Genomic DNA, 21,499 nt, shown 5'->3' with positions numbered 1-21,499 from the left:
CGGCAAGCAAGAAGATTGAGTGGTGTCAGGTGCATGCGTGACGTCTTCTGACAGCATCTTGCGAGTCCCGCCTTCTGGAGCTTTCTACAATCCAGGAAGCATCTGGGACACATCCCTTCCGGCAAGAAACAGTTAGCTCTGAGAGAATTAAAACATTTAGTTATTTACATTTAACTATTAAAAGAATAAAAACGAAATTGAAATTCGAATGTAGTTTAGGCTAAGTATATTAGGCGTATATGTATGTAGTATATTATTCCTACATGTCTTAAAATAAAATACAACGTCGCTTGTCTTTCATACATAAAAAAAACTTTTGGAAACTTCCTTATAGTAAAAAAGGGTTTTCACGATTGTCTGTAGACAGTAAAAACTGCAGTGTAAACATGGCCGACTATCTGTACAGTCGCGCTCAGACGGATTTTGACATTCTCCGGTGCAGCTCCGTCCGTCCTTTCTCTGTTTCCACTGCTGTCAACTCGGCGCTTGCCACGTGACCCGGAGGTGTTCCCGGCTCTGAACTAGTGTTGTCGCTGTTTGAAGGGTGGCGGCAGCAGTTGGAGGAGCGCGTGACCGGCGGAGAGGTGAGCAGGCTGCGGCCGGACAGGTCAGGCGCTTTGAGTGCTGGTAGCGAGAACGGTGGGACTTTGGAACGGTGGGGGCAGTTGTTTGAAAGTAAAGAGAGAAGATACTAAACATAGGAGGGACTGCCAGAACGGAGGAGGGCGGAAAGGTAAACAGGGAGATATTGGGAGTGCTGGAAGGGGAGAGAAATGTTAAAGAGCAGAGGGAGGGTGCGGGTTACAAAATGTTAAGAAAGGGCAGGTGTTGTCAATGAAAGAAATAGCAGGTAAAACGAGGAGACATTACATGCAATGACATAACTTGTTATAAATACCAAAGCAGAATGTAAAATCAATACATTGAAAACTTTCAGAAAATGTGAAGGGGTTTAACATTTGCGGCTACAATTTTAGTTAGCATCCTCCAGATTGATTCATGGGAGCAATGCAATTACATCAAACTGAATATTGTATGGATGATGAGTGTCCTCGATTGAATTTAGAGAAGCACCTTTCCATTAAAATGTAGATTTTTTTTGTTTGTGAATAAAATAAAATATCATTGTATATATGCGTGCTATTTGTATATTTTTATGTATTGTTTTGCAGCTCAAATGATCAAAAATGCTTGGGTTGTTGTCCCTGGCATCCAATAATAACTCAATCGGGAGTTCACCGCTCCTGCCCTGTTCACCGCTCCTGCCCTGTTCACCGCTCCTGCCCTGTTCACCGCTCCTGCCCTGTTCACCGCTCCTGCCCTGTTCACCGCTCATGCCTGGTTACTACTCTAGCTCATGCCCCGTCGCCTCCCCTGCCCCGTCGCCTCCCCTGCCCCGTCGCCTCCCCTGCCCCGTCGCCTCCCCTGCCCCGTCGCCTCCCCTGCCCCGTCGCCTCCCCTGCCCCGTCGCCTCCCCTGCCCCGTCGCCTCCCCTGCCCCGTCGCCTCTTCTGTCTGGTCACTGCGGTCACTGCTCCTGCCCAGTTCACTTCACTCTGTGTACAAAAAGGTGTCAAGTTCCCCACAGTACTCTGCTTGGGGAAAGCTCCTCTCTAATCACCGACTCCGATCTCAGGGGCACTTGATATGTTAAAGGCAGAGGGCGGGCGCATTGTCATTCTAAAGGGGCTAATCTGCCTCAATCGGAATGACAATGGCCTGCCCTCGGTCTGCGCGAGCTCAGGGGGTGCGGGGGCTGCTGCAGCTGCAGCCTCTGGAGTACAACAGAGAAGTGCGAGCAGCCCCTGGAAGCGGAATGAAAAAAGTTATCATTTCAAAGTTGGACTATTCTTGCCGTCCCGGGACGCTTTTTTGAAAGCAAGAAGTAGGGGGACGGACTGAACAATTTTTTAGAAGTAGGGGCACGCCGTGCCCTTCCGTCCCCGCCCACTTCTATCACTGGTTGTAACTAAACTATTCTCAATGGATGAGTGAGGATGGACACATGGTAAGGCTTTAAAAAATATTGCTGGGTTGGAGAATGAAATGCAGTAATTAGAGTGATCTGAAAGTAGTTAAAACATTGTGACTTGTCATCCACATTCTGCTGCGTGTGGAATAAGTACCTACGTGGATACTGTAGATTCTAGCAATGCTATCTTAATTAAAAAATGACATGATCACTTAGCAGTAAAAATGTATATACTGCTGCATGTTAAAATATTTAAGATCATAGAGGCAGATGAGCGCAGAGGCCAAGACTTCAGCCTAGGGCTCAATTTTCCGGTGCCCACTCAGTGGTTCTGGGAATATAATATGAATACATTTGCAGAACTTGCTAAGTTCTCCTGAATCACTGGGGAGGGAGAAGGAAAAAATGTGATCCGTCCAATTTCCTTGGAATGTAATCTCATAAATCAATTAGAGGGGAGGGATCACTTGTCCTGCTAACCTGGGTGTTCAGGTTGGTCGTATGTCCCTTGGTAAAAAAAACCCTCATGCACGTGAGTTGATGTTCGTTATAGCGGTATATCTTGGTTCTCCGCTCCTTTACTCACGTGACTGCATAATCATAGGGTTAGTTGGTATGCAGCCTCCACCTGGAGGTGATTTCCCAAGGTTAAAAGCAGTAGTGTCCAGTGATAAGTGGTGATAGTGAGATTTAAAATAACTCGGACAGCCAGATGGATGAATTTATTGTCCTGGATTCGAGTTAAAGGTGAAAATATTACAGATATGCGTGAGGAGAATGATTAAGATTCTTACGCTATCTATTTTCGTGATCTAAAAGGTCGACATGTTTCAGCCCTAATTGCCTAGGTAGGTCGGTTGGGCTTTCTTCAGGACCATGTGATGTGTGAGTGGTAAAGTAACGTACTAGTCCTTTACTTCATGGAGGTCAAACTTGTGCCTGTAAATATAAACAATGTGGGTAACCATGGGGAGGGTTATGGGACATGAGTAAAATAAATTTATGTAGTTATGTACTATATTTAGATTCTAAATGCAGCATATACAAATGGCAATACTTTATCGATCACTTCGTCCTGCGGTCAGATACCACATACTTGCACTCCTGGTGACAACACACGTCGTCTAGTTTTCAAAAAAACATCTCATGTAGTTCTCATTTTCAATTCTCATTGTTTTTTTGACAAGTTTCCCTAATCATTATCAAATGTATCGTTCAAGTTCCAATGCAGATGGTCTACATGTTTAAATACCATGTGACCAGTGTGCCTTAGAGGTAGAGATCTCATATAGAGAGGCTATCTGCTTGTTCACAATGCACTGGAGTGACTTATGTTCAGACATATATAGGGTACTCAGGGGTTATGCTCTCATGGTGTGGGCAAGTACTTAAAATTGACTCTATAGTTAATTCATCATTAGGTGTGGGTGCGGAGCTTTAGTGACGCCGCACTGTCCAGATTTGATTCAATATTAGTGAGTACATTCAAATTAATATCAGCTCGGTCTTAACGATGATCTCGCTATGGCCTGAATAGTCTGCACTTCCACCTCGTGTATGGTATTAGTACATTCATACGCGTTTACAACATTCGTCGTGTGCACCTGTGTAAGCTTCATTCCACATACCTCTGCGCGCTGTCTGATGCGCTTCTACAGGTGCCAGGGAGTCTGGGGGAGGGGGCGCCTTCTAAGAATAAATGGGTTCAAGTTAGTAAAGGGGTGCAATACTTATCCGATACTGAGGCGACTCCGATTCCGCTCCCCTGCTAATTTTTTACCATGGGACATACGACCAACCTGAACACCCAGGTTAGCAGGACAAGTGATCCCTCCCCTCTAATTGATTTATGAGAACTTGCTAAATTACCAAGTGGCCCCTTGTTATCTGTGAAACCTTCAGCTAGTTCTGGATTATAGGCCAAGAGTATGAGTCTGTGTGGCCGATGAAATGGCGCAGAGTTGCATCACGAAAGCAATCCACTAATGCCAGCCCTGTTTCATTTCTTGGTCTTAGCCCACCCCCATGACTCCCCTCCATTCACCCTACCCTCTTCTGGTGGTAGAGGAAAACAAAGTGTGATCGAGTGCTAGGTGGGGTAAAAGGTGAGGCAAGAAGGATATGGGGTAGAAAGAGAACCCACTGTGTAATGACACTTCATAGCCTGAATCGAGGATTGTCATTGGGTATTACTATCGCTCCGCTCCCTTGCTGGTATACATTCATTTTGATTGTTTGTTAGACGTACTGAAGACTAAGTGGAAAATGGTAATGAAACCGGTGTAAGTTCAGTTTCTCAGAAATGCTGGATTGTGACTAGTATAGTGCAATACACATGGCTGGAGAATGATTTATTAGAAATATTTAGAAGGCTGTTCTAGTGCAGCTGTTGACATTTACAGCTTTCCTACTCATTCAGTGCTTTGCGTTTGGTAGACAGACACGATTTTACTAGATATTTATTTGTAAAGCCTCATGTTTTGTTTACTATGCAAAAGGTAAACTCTTGATTTTTCAAATAATCTCTCAAACTTGTCTTTAATGATTGCAAAAAGCATCATTTTAAGAGTGTTAAAGAGAAGCAAACCCTGTAAGGTGGATACATAGGTTATTGACGTGTTTCCAAACATCACTTGGGAAGTTTTAACATGGAAAAAGATTAGACTAAAGCAATATATTGAAAACCTCTATCTATATATCTTTAAACATTCCATATTTGTGTGCTTCCATACTCAAGTCATTTGTATAAAACCCATATTTCATAAGTAACAATGAAATATGGAAAGTATTTCACTGCTTCCTGTGAAATATGGATTTCATCATAATGATAGTCCCCAAATTGCTCTGCAGAGCTTTACCATTGCCAGAGCCACTAGGATTATGCGGCGTAGATTACCAATTTATGCAAGAAAGTTAACAAAATGATGCATTGCAAAGTGCAAATTATGCAGCAAATTTTATGTCAGTATTATTTTCATCCATTTGAGCTGTAAATAGCATTTTTGTGAAATCTGCTATTTATGTGGCAAATTTGCTTTATCCATGATTGTGTTTAATGCTGCAGCCACAGAATCACACAAATCCACTCTCTTCCAATTGTCCACAATAAGTGAAAGGCAAGCAAAATCTAAACCTTCTTATTCCAATCGGTGCCTCTTATTAGCAACATTTAGAACCACATTTTCAAGCTACCTATCCCAAAATAAACATATAATATAAAAAACATAAAATGAGTAATATAAAAAGAGGCAGGCAATGAGAAAACAGAAATCTGTGGATTTGTAAGTCTAATGAGGGAGGAACTAATTAATCTCAACATTAATATCTCAGAAAGGAGGTTGCAAGATGAACATAGAAAACCAATTGTCCATGCTCCCCTCCCCGCCAAGGAGAACACCAAGATAAGAATCAGTAGGCCTATACAAACTGTTATAATACACTCAGTCTTAAAACAAAATGCATATGAACACAATTGCCATCAAATTGTTGCCCTTACAGTCCATATGTTCAGGGATTGCTGTAATCTCAAGCATGTCCCAATTCCTAGCACCCTTGAAGGAACTTATGTCAGAAGTTGCCCAATTGCCTGCACACTTAATCCAGTGACCGTGGCTTTTTACCACTTGATCTTTCAAACAAATGGAAACATTTGTTTAGTGAGCTACAAAGACAAAATGCCACTCTTGCATGTTGTGAAAACGACCTAGTTCTAGATGAGCAGTCTAATTCAGGGTGTCTGCAGAGTACCCAAACAAGAACCTTTTGCGGCATTTAGGAAGATAAGCAAGTCTTGGTTAAGTGTTAGTATATCCATGTATTATCTTAATCCCGGACATTAAAATATGACAAAGGATCACTGTTAGAGAGCGGGACAATACAGGTAACTGCACCCTAGCAAGCTGCGAGAAGAGTAACATCATTGGTGCCGTTTTGGAATGCCTGTCTCTTTACCGACTAGCTAACTCTTTGCAATTAAATCCCAGACAATGTGCACAAACCAGAATTGCTTCTGCTTGGCAAGGCCAATAGTTGAGCCATGTTAGAATGTGCACCAAGGAATATGACCATTGAAGTGGAGCAGAATCATTTAAAATAACTTGAACTATGAAAATCCAAATCAGTTGCCACAAATAGGACTTTAGTCATGTTATGAACTTCTCTTCCATCCCACACTGTTATGCCTGCCCCCAGAGACACAATAATCATTTCTTTGGGCAGACCTATAACTTTTCTTATTATTGTGTTACTGTTGTTCTTACCCGTGCCATTTGCCTGTTAACGTAATTTTCATTGCACCCGTTTACCTCTTGATTATTCCCTGTGGTTAACCCCAGTTTGTACAAGAGTGACAACTGCAAGATCTACAGTATTTTCCCCTGCACTCGAATCCCAAACTGCAAGAACGTGTGATCCTCGTTTTGGATTCAGGCCTAACGCACAGTAATCTTGTGTGTGTGTAGTTGTAGGCGTGTGTGTAGGTGTAGGCAGGCCTAGGGCTGCCCTTGACTGTGGTAGGTTCTGGACTGGTGTTAAAGCTGGTGGGGCAACAAAATGAGTCCTCATAATGACAAAAGGACAGGTTTCACATGTGTAGCGTGGTGCTGGAAGCATACTGTGTTTGTAAATGATTATATTGCTCATGCCTTTTTACCAAAGTCATGTGAATGCGAGCCTACTAGCCCATTCATCTAAAAGTTCCACTGCTCCCAGTGAACCGAAAACCTAGCACCAAGTACTGAGCATTTGCTAGTATGCAGTGTGCGCGCATGATCCAGAGTGATACAGGCCCGTAAGTTCCATTTTGGAAGCCCCTGACCAGGCCATAAGTACAAAGTGAAGGGGGGGTTGCTTTCTCCAGATAACAGAAGTGTATTGCTAATATTCCTGAGATTCAAGGATTGAGGCCATGGACTTTTTCTTAGAAGTTGTTTAGGTTCAATACTGTTAGTTGGTGGATGGTAAGAGGGGTGAAGTAGGAGAACTGTGGTGTCTGTTATCAGGGATGAAGGGTTCCTTTTGAAGGGAGCCACCATTTGTCTCCTTGATATCGTTTGGGGGTGGTTGTAAATAGTCACAGTGCAGCCTGCTCACACCTATTTTGTACCTCCTTGGTGGGTGCTGTACATGGAGAGTAATCTGCTGTGAACAGCATTGCTCGAGATAAAGGGTGAGTTAGGTTGATGGCTTGACCGGTACACATTAAAGAGAAACCAATCCAAAAAAGTTTGATGAAACTAGCTCTGGAATCCACATCATTTGTGAAAACCATTTAAAAGTTGGTGCTGCTTACCCACTTGTTTCAGTTCTAAGTTTTCTTCGACCAAGGAGTGGCCACTACACTGCGTACTCGGAAGACTACTGCACAACCAAAGATTTGTAGACGCCTGTGAGCAGACTCCTCAGAGGTGCGGGGACATTACCCAGAGTTCAATCTAAAGGGGGAATTGCTGAACCTGACCTGTGAATCCCGGAGCACTTCCTGTGTGAAAGAAGAGGAAAGGAAGTGGACCTACAAGAAAAGTTGACGAGGAAGGGACTGCAGTAAGTGACATTGGAGTAAGGGTTTCTCCATCAGAGACTCTCCAGAAAACACAACAGATGAAATTGGGAGTGCTGATCAGTCTGTGCAGCTTTATCAAAAGAACCTCACCAATGCAGAAGTGTGTAGGGCGGGCTTGTATTATCCCTGTCATCTCTGCCAAGGTACCAAGAGACGAGGGCCTGATTGCTAGGCCTGAAAGAAGCCAGGGAAAGTACCTGATTGTGGCACTTTCTCTATGTTTCCTTGAGCATAACTGGTGTGAACACGGTGCTGCCAGTCTGTTCCCCCAAAAGTAAAGACTGTCTGTTCTGAAGGTGCCCGTAATGAGTTAAGGCACGTTCACCATCTAGAAGTGTCACAGAACTGACCTGCTCAAAAATTCAAGACCATGGCACCATGTGCCGAAGATAGCACCTGGCAGTTGAGGTGCTGAAGACAGCAGCACCAAATTGGGAGATTGTTGTTGCATCTGAGGGCTGTGTCTGACACCAGGAGAAGGGGACTTCCAGATGCTGCTAACTGGGGAGGCCTTAGTGCAACTGAACCCTGAGACTCACCGGCGTGCCAGGACAGGACTGGCTGAAGCCTTGGGCCCACCCACTCTTACCAACATAGACACCTGTAAGCATCTGCTCCTGCTGCAGCCTTCCAGTCGACCTCCTGCTCGACCGACAGCTACTCTCATCGAGCAGGATTGCCATGTACCATTTGAGGAAGGCCCTCCCTATCGCCAATGAGTCCCCCATCATGGCCACTGTTCTGCTTCAACCAAGGACAGGTGAGCGACTCAAATGAGCACATGCCCTGGAGCTGTGTGTGCTAAAAGTAGTCGAAAGGAGCGTGTTGCATCTTATTAGAAGGTACACCGTGAACCCTGATGACCCGGAGGAAGAAACTGGCAGAATGGCTTAGAGCGCCTAGAGGGGGTAGATCCACTCTGAAGCACCTAGGAATCACACCCATGTCACACATTTCACCTTTGTGTGCAATATAGTTCTTCTTTTTTCCTAGGTGACACACTAGGTTGGACATTGATCCTATTTTGCTGTTGGGAGTGGTGTTATGTTCTGAATGCGAGTAGTCCCACCCTAATCTTTTTGGAAAGCATTTAGCTGCTCACCATTGTGAAAAGTGCCCAAAGGGGGATTGTACTTGGATCAGGTTCCAGAGCCATAATATGACAAACCCCAGGACAGTAGAGGCAAATTACCCCAGACCCCACAGCTGTGGCCCACTGACGCCTGCCTTCTGTGCTGAATCTAAGAACAGAGTCTGTAATCTTTCAGGTTACATGGCCTGTAACTAATGTGCTTTCGCATTGTACGTTGCTGCAAAGGCTAGTTAGCTGACGTGTGCGGGAGCAAAACTTGAACTTTACATCAGGAAAGACAGGTCATTGCTCTGGTTGGCCCTCCCTCACCCTAGCCATATTTCTCTACAACCTGGATTTATATGTTGAGCATAGGAAGCATATTGAATTTTCCCTGCAAGATCCACAAAAACAGTTGCGAATGCCCCAGTTTCTTCCTGTGTAGACCAAGGAATATTTTTCCAACTTAGACTGCCTATGTATCTGATTAAGCAACTTCATGCTCTTTCGCATTTAGAAGCCTAATTAGTTATGGGATTAAGACAGTGAGACTCCATCTATAGCCATCTGAAACGCGCCATTGGCTTCCTGGATACAATACATTGCCTTTGAGGTCCTAGGTGTGGGCTTGCATGCCAGTAGTGTGATTAGACTAATGTCCCTTTTCAGAAATTGATCCTTTACACTTGCCTGTGCTCTGTGAGTTTGTCATCCTTTGCTCTTTATCAGGTGTTAGGAAGGCTAAGAGGACGTTCATTTGATTACTGTGTGCTTAAAAAATGCAATTGTGTGTATTTTCATTTTTTTTCCTTTCAGTTTGATCTTGGACTATATTTGATTATGAAAAGGGCAAAAGAAAAACCTAGCTCTTCAGTTTGTAATCTTCTTCATTTCTGGCATTAAGCGTTTCACAAGTTGTTAACGAAAGAAAATTCCCTTTGGGCATCAGTAAGCTTTACAAAAATGTTCAGAGACTTTCAAATTTAAGCTAGTCAATCTTTTTATTTTATGGATATCCATCTAATCAGATGGTGCCGCGTTAAGGTATAGTTACTGGGCCTTCTGTTCCACTTGTATAATGCCTCAAGGCAGTATTCTTGTATAAAGAGGAACATGTCTGGTTTTTTTTTAGGAATGGTTTAGTTATTCCCTTTTTTAAGTTTAGAATGCTTTATTGAGATAATATACAAAGTAAAACATCAGTATAAAGTAGACAAACAAAGTTCAAACAGTACCAAAACCCTAATTTAAGTAAAGTAAGAAGAAGATAACAAGAAGAAACGCAAACGGGTATGAGCATTATTAGGCAGCAGGAGATCAAAACCAATTTGAACCTTCTAAACCTGTACATAAGAATAAGCAATTTAGCATTTTAAAATGAGAAAAAGAGGCAAAGAAAGGAGAGGAAGGGATGAAAAGGGGAAATAATAATAAACTGCTGAACAGTAATGCATAAATAACAATAACCGCTAACTGAAAATAATATCATTAAGAAGGTACATGACGTTTTACATAAGAAGTAGGTCCAACAAGGGGTGTGGTTTGGACGCGAGGAAGATGGCGGCGTGAGTTCTTTCCTCCTCCCGTGGCGCTGGTATTACCGACAATTCCAGCAGTGTCCAGCGATCATCGAAGTGCCCTTTTGCGAGTGTCTGACAGTGGAGTGAGTAAGGCACGCAAGGAACGGGTCAGAACTGCCCCTCTGTGCCCCATAGCAGCTGTATGGAGGGGTGATCAGCGCGGCCTGTGTAGCGCTCAGCCTCGGAGCCTTCAACAGCGGAGCAGCAGAGCCCCATGCTGTGCGACCCGTCTACCCGTATGCGGCTGAATTGCGGGGCTTACTTTAGTGCACTGCAACGCTTCCAGGCATAAGCGCTCACTCGACCGGCATTGGGAAGGCTTGAAATGCGATGGCGGTCTGTTTCTGAAGCCCTTCCCTCCATCAACAGCAGGTCGCTCGTTAAAGCCAAAATGGTGGCCATCATCGTCCCCTGACGAATATCTGCCTACAATCACCACGCTAGCTGTGCCTCTCACAAGTGGTTAGGTTGGTCCTGTCCAGAAGAGAGGGGGAGAGAAGATCACCACATCCCGAAAATAGTCACTCTTGAACCCCGAGTGAAGCGCTTGATCAGCTCTGTGCTGTGAGTACTGAAATGGCTGTGCTCCCCCCCCCCCCTACTGTAAGGTGCTCATCCCAGCACGCTTGCCCTTTCTCTAACATGCAGACTTATAACACCCTGACATGGGGTGTGTTTAATTGAAGATATACCGCTTGTCCTGTTCAACCACCCAATCTACTTCTTTGCATCATAACCTGTGGCTGCCTGACCTTGAGATGGCTGATGAATGAGAAGGTCTATCTCCTCCAATATCACTGCCTTACCCTAAGATGGCTGATGCTCGAGACAACTTCTAGTTTCTCTACTCCAGTCCTTCTTTGAAGCTGGCTGTTGCTTCAACGCCGGTGATCTGGTGCAACTTTCCATTAACGGATACTAGACCCCAGTCTTCGCAACCCAAGGGGGGCTGACTCATGGACATTTCCTAACATCTTTACCCCACGAGACCATGGAGCCCACCATTGGTTTTTCACCTGAAGCCCGCCGTTGGTTTCCTACTGGCTTACTACTGTCTTTGGGCCAAGATTTTCGATAGGTGGTAATCGCCTCTTCGTGCCTACACCCGCCATCTGTGTTTCACTCCCATAGAGGTTGTCTGTCCACAACAACATGAGTGAGAAAGAAGCCAAAAATCTTAAGAGGTTCAAAGCTGACCCTCCGAACCCAGATTCACCGACCAAAGGGGAACGCGATATTAATGCGACTCTAGACACAATTCTGCTCAAGCTCATTCTGCTCATGATCTGGCGAAATCCACCAAAGAAGAAATAGCTGCTGTTCGGCAGGACATCAGAGACACCAGCGCCAGGCTCTCGGAGACAGAGCACAGAATCAGCCGACTAGAAGACTCCGAAACGAAGGCCTGCAAGTCTCTACAGAGACTATCAACCACTACGGACTCCCTGACACGACGACTATCTGAGTTGGAGGACAGAAACCGTAGGGGGAACCTGCGCATCTTTGGCATGCCTGAGGGGTCTGAAGAAGCCGCGGGGTCCTGTGTCTCTTTCTTGGAGACCTGGTTCTCCCATGCCACCAATCTATCCTTCCATACTCCTTTGGAGTTTGACAGAGCGCGCAGGGTTCCGTCACGAATCACGGCCAACCAAAAGGGCCCCAGGCCTATAGTTTGTAAGCCTCTTCGTTATCAGCATGTAGAGCAGATCCTGGCCTTCATGCGTCGGAATAAGCATATCCTTTGGAAGTCATCTAAGATCTTCATTTCCCAAGATTATAGCAAGGAAACAGTTGACACCAGGAAGGGATTTCTTGCTCCTAGAGCAAGGTTGCGCACCCTAAATTACCAGTATGGCTTCGTGGGTCCTTCGAAATTCAGAGTCTTGATTCAAGGAGTCCCGCAAATATTTACTGATCTGGCGCAACTGAAGAGATTTCTTGACGGGCCAGACAACCCTTCGATGGATATTACAGAGTCAGGTGCTCTAAGTGGGGGCACCTGATGTTCAATACATAAGTCTTTTGTTCATATACGGGCCTTTGTTAGTTCTACAGGTCACATCTGTAAAGCTGCCAGTTGGCCTTCCGATAGGCCTTCCTGCATACCAATAGACAATCTACTGGCTTTAATGATTCTTGCTCCGTGTTACCTCACACCTCTGTTTTCTCGCAGTAGCCTGGTATCGTTTTCATATCTAACTGAATCTCTAGTGCTTTCCTCACAGCCATGACTCGATCATATGATCATACCTGTTTAGGGCAGCAGACATCAGATACTTACCCAGTACCATTGGCAGTGGCTACACACTCTAATGCTTCACTCATAGCCATGATGCGATCATACGAACATACCTGTTATAGGCAGCAGGAATAAGGTTCTTACTCTGCTCCACTTGCAGTGACTACACACTTCCAGTTGCAGTTCTCCACAACATGTTGTATCTAGTAAGGCATTTCGTAATGCCAGTTTGTTATTTGCTGTCTCAAACACATTTGAAGACTCAAACACTACTGTTACACCCGTTGTTATGTATGCATTAACCTCCGGACGAGTTAATGTTTTCAGAATTTGTAGCATTACGCATGATGTTCTACTAGTACCATGGGAGGGGAGTTGCCGTTGCTTTCTCTCCTTTCACCATGTCTTTGGATTACTTTTGGGGTGGGTGGGGAGGGTTTGGGTTGTGGGGAGGTGGGGAGGTGGGGGGGGGGTGCCTGTTAGTTATCGTCTTGTTTCCCATTTCGTTTTTCACTTTTGTTCACTTTTGTTTTCATTTCTACATGCCAGCTTGACTCTAGTCTAGTTCACCTACATGCCTTGTCCCAGTGCTCCAGTTCTCCAGTATCCCTGTGGCAGCTCTCAGCTCGAAGCCTGGTCTTGTCCTTCAACGACCTACGATAATCAGTGCCCTTTTGCCCATGTTTGCCCAACTACATTACCATACAACTACCAGACCCTCGGTCAGGCTTCCCACTACTGCTAATGTTCCGGGTTCTGTCGTTATCTATTATGTACATGACACTAGTTAATGCCAATGCTATCTACCCCTAACTTCTCAGCTCACAAGGACAAGAGTATTAAAATTGTCTCGCTGAACGTCAAGGGCATCAATCATCTGGTTAAAAAGAGGAAAATTCTTGACTATGTATATAAACAAAAGGGTGATATAATATTGCTCCAAGTAACTAAAATTGATTCATCGCAGTTCAATTCAATGAAGAATAAGACGTACAGCGAGGCAGTAGGCTCAGAGGCCCTGCGGAAAAAAAACGGTGTCCTGACCCTAATTGCCAAAAAATACAACATTGATATACTAAAGTGTACTGCAGACGCTAAGGGTAGATGGGTCTCTGTAAAACTCTCGAAGGATAACAAGGAGTTTTTTGTCACCAATCTCTACGGCCCCAACAGAGACGACCCTGATTTTTGGAAAGAACTATGTGATCACATTGACACGATACCGGATAACGCCACAAACATTATGGGTGGCGATTTTAATCTGCCCCTTGACCAATTGCTAGATAGAGACTCTCGACCAAACGCCTCTCACAAAACCCTCTGCACCTGTTTTAACTTAATAGACTCGTGGAGATTACAAAATCCCACAGGTAGGGACTATACATTCTTTTCACCCCCACATAACACTTATTCATGCATAGACTTTATCCTCTCCTCCGGCCACACTTCTTTCGATATTGAAGCTACTTCCATAGAGCCTAGGGTTATCTCTGACCACTCATTCATCACGATGTCCCTTGCACTACAGAACAAGGTCAAGAGAACTAACTTATAGAGATTCAACAATGCGGTCCTTAAGACAGAAGCTCACAGGCAGACCATTGAAAAAGCGATTTGTGAGTATCTCAAGCTAAATAAAAAGGGAGATACTCCTGGTCTCACAAGGTGGGAGGCCCTCAAGAGCACCATTAGGGGCGTCCTAATCAATACGTTCAGCCATGAACAAAGATGCTACTAGTAACCTGCAACGCCTAGAGCAGGAAATACTAACGCTTGAAAAGACATGTCCTCTCCAGAGATCCCCTAGTCATGAATGACATGATGTCTAAAAAATATGAATATAACAAGATTGTCAGTGAAAGGGTGGGGTCTGCTTAAGGAACCAAAAGAGCTTTAGGCTCTGCGAGTCCAACAAAGCGGGGAAGATTCTGGCATCTTACCTAAAATTTAAACTTCAGCAAACTGAAATTAAGAGACTAACGGATCAAGCTGGGTCTTCCCGTTCTGATCCCTCTAAAATTACTGACATTTTCAAAAACTTTTACAAGAATCTGTATAGTAAAAACACGGATCTCGAATCTTCAAAGATAGGGGAATATCTAAATACTTGCACACTTCCTTCCCTTTCAGAGCACGACCTGTGAGAAGTTGGCCTGATGTGCAGTGCTCACTATTCTAGTGATCACTATATATCAGTCCAAACAACCCTTATTGATGATTGGTTGTAAGTCAACCTTATAGACCAGCTATCCTAGTAGCATGGATACGAGCAGTCTAAGGCTAAGACTCTAGAGGGCGTGTTAAGCCAGCTGTTTTACCATCACATTACCCCTTGAACACCCAGTGAAAGGACACCACACAAGTGTTATGAAAATAAACAGTGTATTTATTAGAATCACAACAACCCTGTACTCTTTATGAGGACAGGGTGCTAGGCACACAACAAAACTCTTACGAAAATACTTAAGTTAGCACAGTATATACAAATGCCCGAGGGGCACGAAAAACCATATACTCTAAAAGTGGAATGCGAAATTACTAGCAGGTAAGTACAGTACTAATAGGCTTTGGAATCGCTAGGACTTGACTATAGAATCGTTAGATTACTTCTAGGAGACCTAGGGGACTCGGGTGCAGAGTGTGCACTCTCACGCGGGATGCGGGACAAAGTCTATGGAAGCTAGTAAAGTTAAAGTTAGTGTTCACGGGCGAACCCGACCTGGTAGGGAGAAAACGACAGTGGATCCTGACCCTTGGATAGTGAGGCTATGCTGGGGCACCGAAATGCCGAAGTTACCTAGCCCAGGGGCTGCAGCTGCATAGGTCTCAAAAGACGTCGGGAATCCTCGTTGCCGGACCAGGAGCCTGGAAGAAAGATGCTGGCAGGCGACCAGTGAAGATAGTTCGAGTTGATCCAAGCCTGGATCTGGAAGATGGATGACACCTGAAAGCAGAGGGGACCAAGTTCGTGACTAGTAGTCAGTGGGCACCAGGAGGGCACCGGATGGTAGTCACCTCGACTAGGTGAGTGGGCGACGCTGGCTCTGCAGATCTCACGGACCAGGAGGCGTTGTCGGCGACCAGGATGGAGAGGCGAGCTGTCCCACGATGGATGAAGCTGTCGGCGTCGAAGTTACCCAGGATTGGGCAACAAGCCTTGGCTAATTCAAGCCCACGCGGGGGACTCAAAATGGCGTCTTGAGTGGACCAGGAGGGTCCAGGGTGCTCCTCTTCTGGGAGGGAGCAAGGGCCAGCCTGGAGCAACCAGACCAGCAGCAGTGATGTCGTCGGGCGTCGTTCAGAAGGCCACAAGCCAGCGGGCTAGTAGCCAAACAACGCGGTGAGCAGCAAAAAGCAGAAGGGCCCCACGCCGATCGTGGAGATGCTGGGGGGCTGCTCTTCGGTGCTGGAGCTGCTCAGGGTCGGGGCTTCTCGGACCCCAAAGCACTCGCCAGGAAATTACTCGGCGGGCTTGCTGTGCAGAAGTCGTGCAGTCTTGGCAATAGTCGGTCCCTTGAGGTCTCGTCGCATCTCACGGTTCTCAGCTTGGCTGTAGAGGTGAGTAGAGGTCGGAGGTGCCAGGGAAGCCGGGTCTTGTCGAGCTGGGCAGTCGGATTCCGGAGGAAGGACGTGCAGCAGACCGCAGTGTTCTTGATGGTGCCTGCGGATGCAGGGTGACTACTCCTTAGTCACAAGGGAGAATCTTGAAGAAGGAAATCTTGAAGTCCTTTCGTAGAAAGTCGTGTCTTGATTCCAAAGATGATCTAATTTGGAAGGGGGCCTGCTCCTACCTTTATCTGGGAAAAGGGGGCTGGCACGTGACTAAGTCCTGCCCTATGGGTGGGACCAGGAGGGGGGTGGTTACACCCACTTCGTTGGCGGGCTTTTCCCCAGCTCAGGGTCTGGATTGTCCCTGGAACTGGTTCAAGCCGGCCTATGCATAGTGAGCACCGGGGTGCCACTTGCAGTCACCTTCCTCTGAAGCCCTGCCTACCTAGGATACACAAAATCCTGTCTGGGACGGTGCTGGCACCGCCCCTGGCAGGAAACCCTTTGTCCTTATCTCCTGCTCTGGGAGGACTCCCAGCAGCAGGAGGGCAGACTTGTGTCTCGGTGGCAGCATCCATTTTGTGGAGCTGAGGCTCTGTTTGACTTTAACCGGGGTTAGGGGTTACATACATGTCGTGTCCCTCTAGAAGGGTGGAATGCTAACCCCGTCGCCAGAATTGGCGAGGGGTTAGTATTCCAATTCGTATGACACCTTACTCGACATGTTTTGATAAAGCGATACCAGAGTTGGCATATAACCGCGAGGATTATAATGCACTTAAGAGTATATGGTATGCGATATCATGGAAACGGTTAAGGGATAGATCCCGAAAGCCGCAGACAGGCTCAGCTCATGCCAGAGCACCATCTCACACGATTCCAAGCACTCTGCCTTCAGGATTGTTAAGGCCTGCCATAGGAGTGACTGATAGGAGATCTGTGTGTCCATTTTAGGGTTAGATATAGGTATACTATATCTAAAGCAAAGGGTGAGTACACCACCTTGCCCCAGCTGTCGTGCAGCCAGTTGTGTCAGTTTAGTTAGTCAGTCCAGGGGTGGCACAATACATGCTTCAGCCCCTGGGAGACTTCTGGGTGCACCTCAGCCCTGGGTACAGGGACTTGGAGAGGGCCCAGTGCCAATTCAGTACCTGAGTACAATTTGGATAGAGAGAACAGCTAGGCTGTGGGTCTGATTAGCAGGCCCACAGCCAGGGAAAGTCGTAAACCAGTGCAGCAAAAAGCAAAAATCTGGGTGATCATAGGATTGCAGACCCTACTCTCCTACACGACCTATCAGAACTTAACCTCTCCATCTCCTCTCAGGAAATTGAAACCGCAATTAAAACTCTTAAAACCGGCAAAACCCCCGGGCCAGACTGGTTCAGCGCCTTATTTTATAAAAGCTTCTCCCCAATACTATCTGAGCCCCTTCAGGACCTATATAGGGAATTCTTTACTAGCGGCCAAGTTAATGGCACTCCAGCTGAGGCTATCATAGCAGTCATACCCAAAGAAGGGAAAGACCCGTCATTCCCGAAAAATTACAGACCAATCTCGCTAATTAATCTCGACTGTAAAATTTATGCCATGATACTCGCCAAAGGGATTCAGAAATTCTTGCCCAAACTCATCCATCCTTCGCAGGTGGGCTTCCTAAAGAATAGACTATCTAGCGACAACACACGCATCCTTGCTCACATATTAGAGAAGGCAAACTTGTCCGACTCCCCAACCGTCGCAGTCACCTTGGACGCCGAAAAGGCCTTTGATAAGGTTGACTGGACGTACCTGGAAGCTGCTTTAAACAAATTCAAATTAGGTGACGACTTTATCCGAATGGTGATGACCTTATATTCCAATCCACCTGCCAGGGTGAGAGCGGGTGGCTGCCTTTCTTCCTCATTTAATCTGGAACAAGGCACGAGACAGGGGTGCCCCCTCTCCCCCTTCTTGCTAGCTATCGAACCCTTCCTATATCATTTAAGAAATAATGATCTGATCAAAATGGTGGACTTTGGAGGGTACGTAGTTAAGATAACGGCCTATGCAGACGATGTCTTAATAGCATCTGAAGATGTGGAGAGCGCAATTCCAGCCCTTATGTCCTCAATAGAGGACTTCGCTGCTGTGTCCGGTTACAAATTAAACAAGGACAAAACAGAAGTGAAGCTCCTAAGCAACATCGGAGTCATAAGCATTCTGGGTAATTCAGGTTTACTTTGGGAGCCTAAATGCTTCAAGTACCTTGGTCTAGAGTTTGAGAAGGATCTAATCAGTACCCTTAAAACAAATGAGCTTGCCCTTTATAAAAAGATCTCCTCACTGCTGGACGGTTGGTCCCCAAAATTCCTCTCATGGTGGGGTAGAGCGGAAACGTTGAAAATGATGATCACCCCCTTGATTAATTATCTTACCTACATGCTGCCTATGACGTTATCAAACGACTTCCTGAAAAAAGTATATAAACTCTTTTTAATACCTTTTTATGGCAGGGGAAGAAACCGAGGATTTCTTTACGCAAACTCCAGTTACCTAAAGATAAAGTGGGTATAGGACTGCTGAACTTCAGGAATGACCAGATTGCCTACCTATGCAAACAGGGCGCTAATTGGCTCCTCCCTCAGCCGGAATATACTCCTGTATGGGTGCATATAGAAAGAGCGATCATTAACAACATGCCTCTCTCTACCATACTGACACTTCCGCTTTCCCTTCTCGAGGTACATCTTGCTCAACACTAAGAGGGCCTACAAAGGTAAGGTCAAAATACACATATCTAATCTGGCTTCCTTATGGCCCAACTCGGCCCTTAAAATAAATGGCAAGTCCCTCTATTGGGCACACTGGTCGAAGTGTGGGATTAACTCAGTCAAGGATCTATACACGGGCTCCTCGCCTTTGCCTTTCTCCTGCTTACAGGCCCAATTCGGACTTACACCCATGGACTTATATAGATTCCTCCATCTCAAATCAATAATTTCAGCTCGTTCCATCTCTCCTTCCGATCCGTCACTAACCGGTAGGCTATCACAAAAGCCTTGTGCTGACACAGGCCCAGTCAGGTGTACCCAGCATCTCAGAATGAGTCTGGTATTCCACCTCCTTCCAAGCATTGTGCTCCATATCATTCCCCAACAGACAATCAACTGGCACGGCAGGGCTTACAGCAACTCGAAGTGAACATGCAACCCCTCCCCACTCAAAGGGAATCTCGTCCACGGGGTAGTGGCCCAATCTGCCGTCAGCCATCGCGGCGGGGTGGAGTACATGTGGAATCACCTGCTCTGGAGACACCAGTTGACTCCTTACCATAGTCATACTGGCTCCTGTGTCTCTGAGCCTCCCCTCTTTGGCCATTGATGGTGACCCATTGCCCATACTTAGTAGTATTTGAGGGCACCTGGATCTTAGGAACCATCTCCCGATCTCCCAGGGACACTAAAGTGACACCCGCCCACTCCCCTCCCTTATCTAAGGGCAACTCCTCCCCGAGCACCACACTAGCTACTCCCGGGGCTTTTCCTCCAGTGGGAGGGGGAGGTCTCTTTGGGCACTTGGCGTCTCCTTTATAGTGCCCAACCCCACCACATTCATAGCAGCGGACAACCCTTGGCTGCTGACTATGGTCAGGATGAGGGTTTTTCGGCGGGTTGACCCTAGGAATGAATCCTGATCCCTTTCCTTGGAAACTGTTTTGGGGGCCTTTAGAGAACTCCCTCCTCTTATCTCCCCCCTCTTTCTTCTGGGGAGCGCCCTGACCAGTCCTTTGGGAATCCCCTCCAGTCGCCTTTGAGGACACCCGGGTACTAGCCCAGATGTCCGCCTCCTCAGCAAGCTCCTGGGGCTGGTAAGCTTGCTGTCCACCAGGTGTTGTCGCAGCTCGAGAAAACATTTCTCGAGTAGGTGCTCCTTTAAGATAAGGTCATACAACCCCTCGTAGTCCTCCACCTCGCTGCCTTGCACCCAACCCTCTAAGGCCTTTTTAGTATTAAATCTTTTTTATTAAGCAGCAAAGGAAAACATTGCATCTTGTACAGCCCCCCGCACCTGCATGAGCACAAGGCGGTCAAGAACAGTTCAATAGCGTAAACACGGCTAATAGATGCTCCTACTGTGAGCGTTAACACAGCAAGCCGCCTACAACCCATCCGGGCCGGCCACGTCATAAAGGCTGAAATGCAGGTGCACGTGGCGATGATAATGAAACATGAATAAAAAGTGAAAACAGGAAGAAGGAAAAACAAACCCCTGCCCCCCACCCTCCTCCCACAACCACCCCCCTCCTTGTCCACAGAGCAAAGATAGAGACCATAAGGGATCACCTCTCTAATAGGTGCCATCGGTTGCAGAACTACCCGGAGTCTTGCGCTTGCGTGGCTGTGCCTTAGGTTCTGGAAGCGGGGTGTCCGCAAGGCGTAGCAGTCGCAAGCTTGTTTCCTTTCCAGTAAAGAATTGGCTTGGTAGTTTGGTCTGCCCTGTTCCCATGATGCACTGGGCCAGGGTCAGACTAATTTGCATGTAGCCAGGTTCTGAGCTGGGATGGTGCAGTGAGCTAAAAAACGGTGATGGATCAAGCCCTGATCTTTTGACTGGGTAGGAGTGTTCTGCTTAATTCAGATACTCTGTCCATCACCACCCCCTTTATGAATCCCCGTGTATAGTAAGCCCTATGCAGATATTTAAATTGCACTAACCTGAGACGCACCTAGAATCTGAGTTTTAGCAGTATTTAATTTATACCCAGATACCGAGCCATATAAAACTGCTATTTCTTCAATCTCCGGCATCACCACCGATGGTTTGGGGGAGATTACAGCCACATCGTCCGCATAAGCAAGTACACGATAATCTTGCTGGTGTATTCTGACTGACGGGATCTTGGGATTACTCTCGATCATTTTTAAAAAGGGATCGATATAAAGGGCGAATAGCAATGGGGAACAAGGGCAACCTTGCCTTGTTCCCCTCTGTATATGCGGGCCCTGACAAGCTTCCGCTTGAGATTTATAAAAGTTTTTTTAAGGCCCTGAAGTATGATTTGCTAGTGATGTTTAGGCTGGCGCAGACTGGTGAATATCCTAAATCATGGGACGAGGCTAGTATAGTGGTCTTTAGCAAAAAGGGAAAACCTACAGATCAACCTGCCTCATACCGGCCCATTTCATTGTTAAATGTGGACGGTAAACTTTATTCTAAAATCTTGGCGGCAAGGCTTGCAGGAGTGATTCCTTTGCTGGTGTCACCGCGTCAGCACGGGTTTATACCCAAGCGTGGAACAACAGATCACGTTAATCGTGTGATCACTTTAATAGATTACGCTAATGGTATGGGTGAAGCCCTGAGCCTTATACTTTTAGATGCTGAGAAGGCTTTTGACCAGGTTTCTTGGCCTTTTTTATGGGACGTGATGAAAAGGCGTGGGTTTGGGCCACAATTCATTAAATCCATACAGACATTGTATCAGCAACCTAACGCTCGGATCTCTATAATGGGGTTACAATCGGCTGTAGTTCCTATATTGGGAT

The 21,499-nt window shown here is 46.1% G+C and overlaps 1 protein-coding gene across 4 annotated transcripts in view; it reads left to right on the top strand.

The window, feature by feature from the left end:
• Positions 1-470: 470 nt before the first annotated feature.
• MROH1 (maestro heat like repeat family member 1) overlaps positions 471-21,499 on the top strand; it is a 2,054,050-nt gene continuing 2,033,021 nt past the window's right edge. For 2 of the 4 annotated variants that reach the window (XM_078686516.1, XM_078686513.1), the window contains exon 1: positions 471-584. The gene's annotated coding sequence lies outside the window, so the exon portion shown is untranslated. Of the gene's footprint in view, positions 734-21,499 lie in introns of all 4 variants that reach the window. The other 2 variants (XM_078686514.1, XM_078686515.1) reach the window with 2 other exon arrangements.

The sequence above is a fragment of the Lissotriton helveticus genome, chromosome 4_1 (genome assembly GCF_964261635.1).
Source record: "Lissotriton helveticus chromosome 4_1, aLisHel1.1, whole genome shotgun sequence".
NCBI classification, from domain to species: Eukaryota; Metazoa; Chordata; class Amphibia; order Caudata; family Salamandridae; genus Lissotriton; species Lissotriton helveticus.
This window is presented reverse-complemented; position numbering and strand designations above follow the sequence as displayed.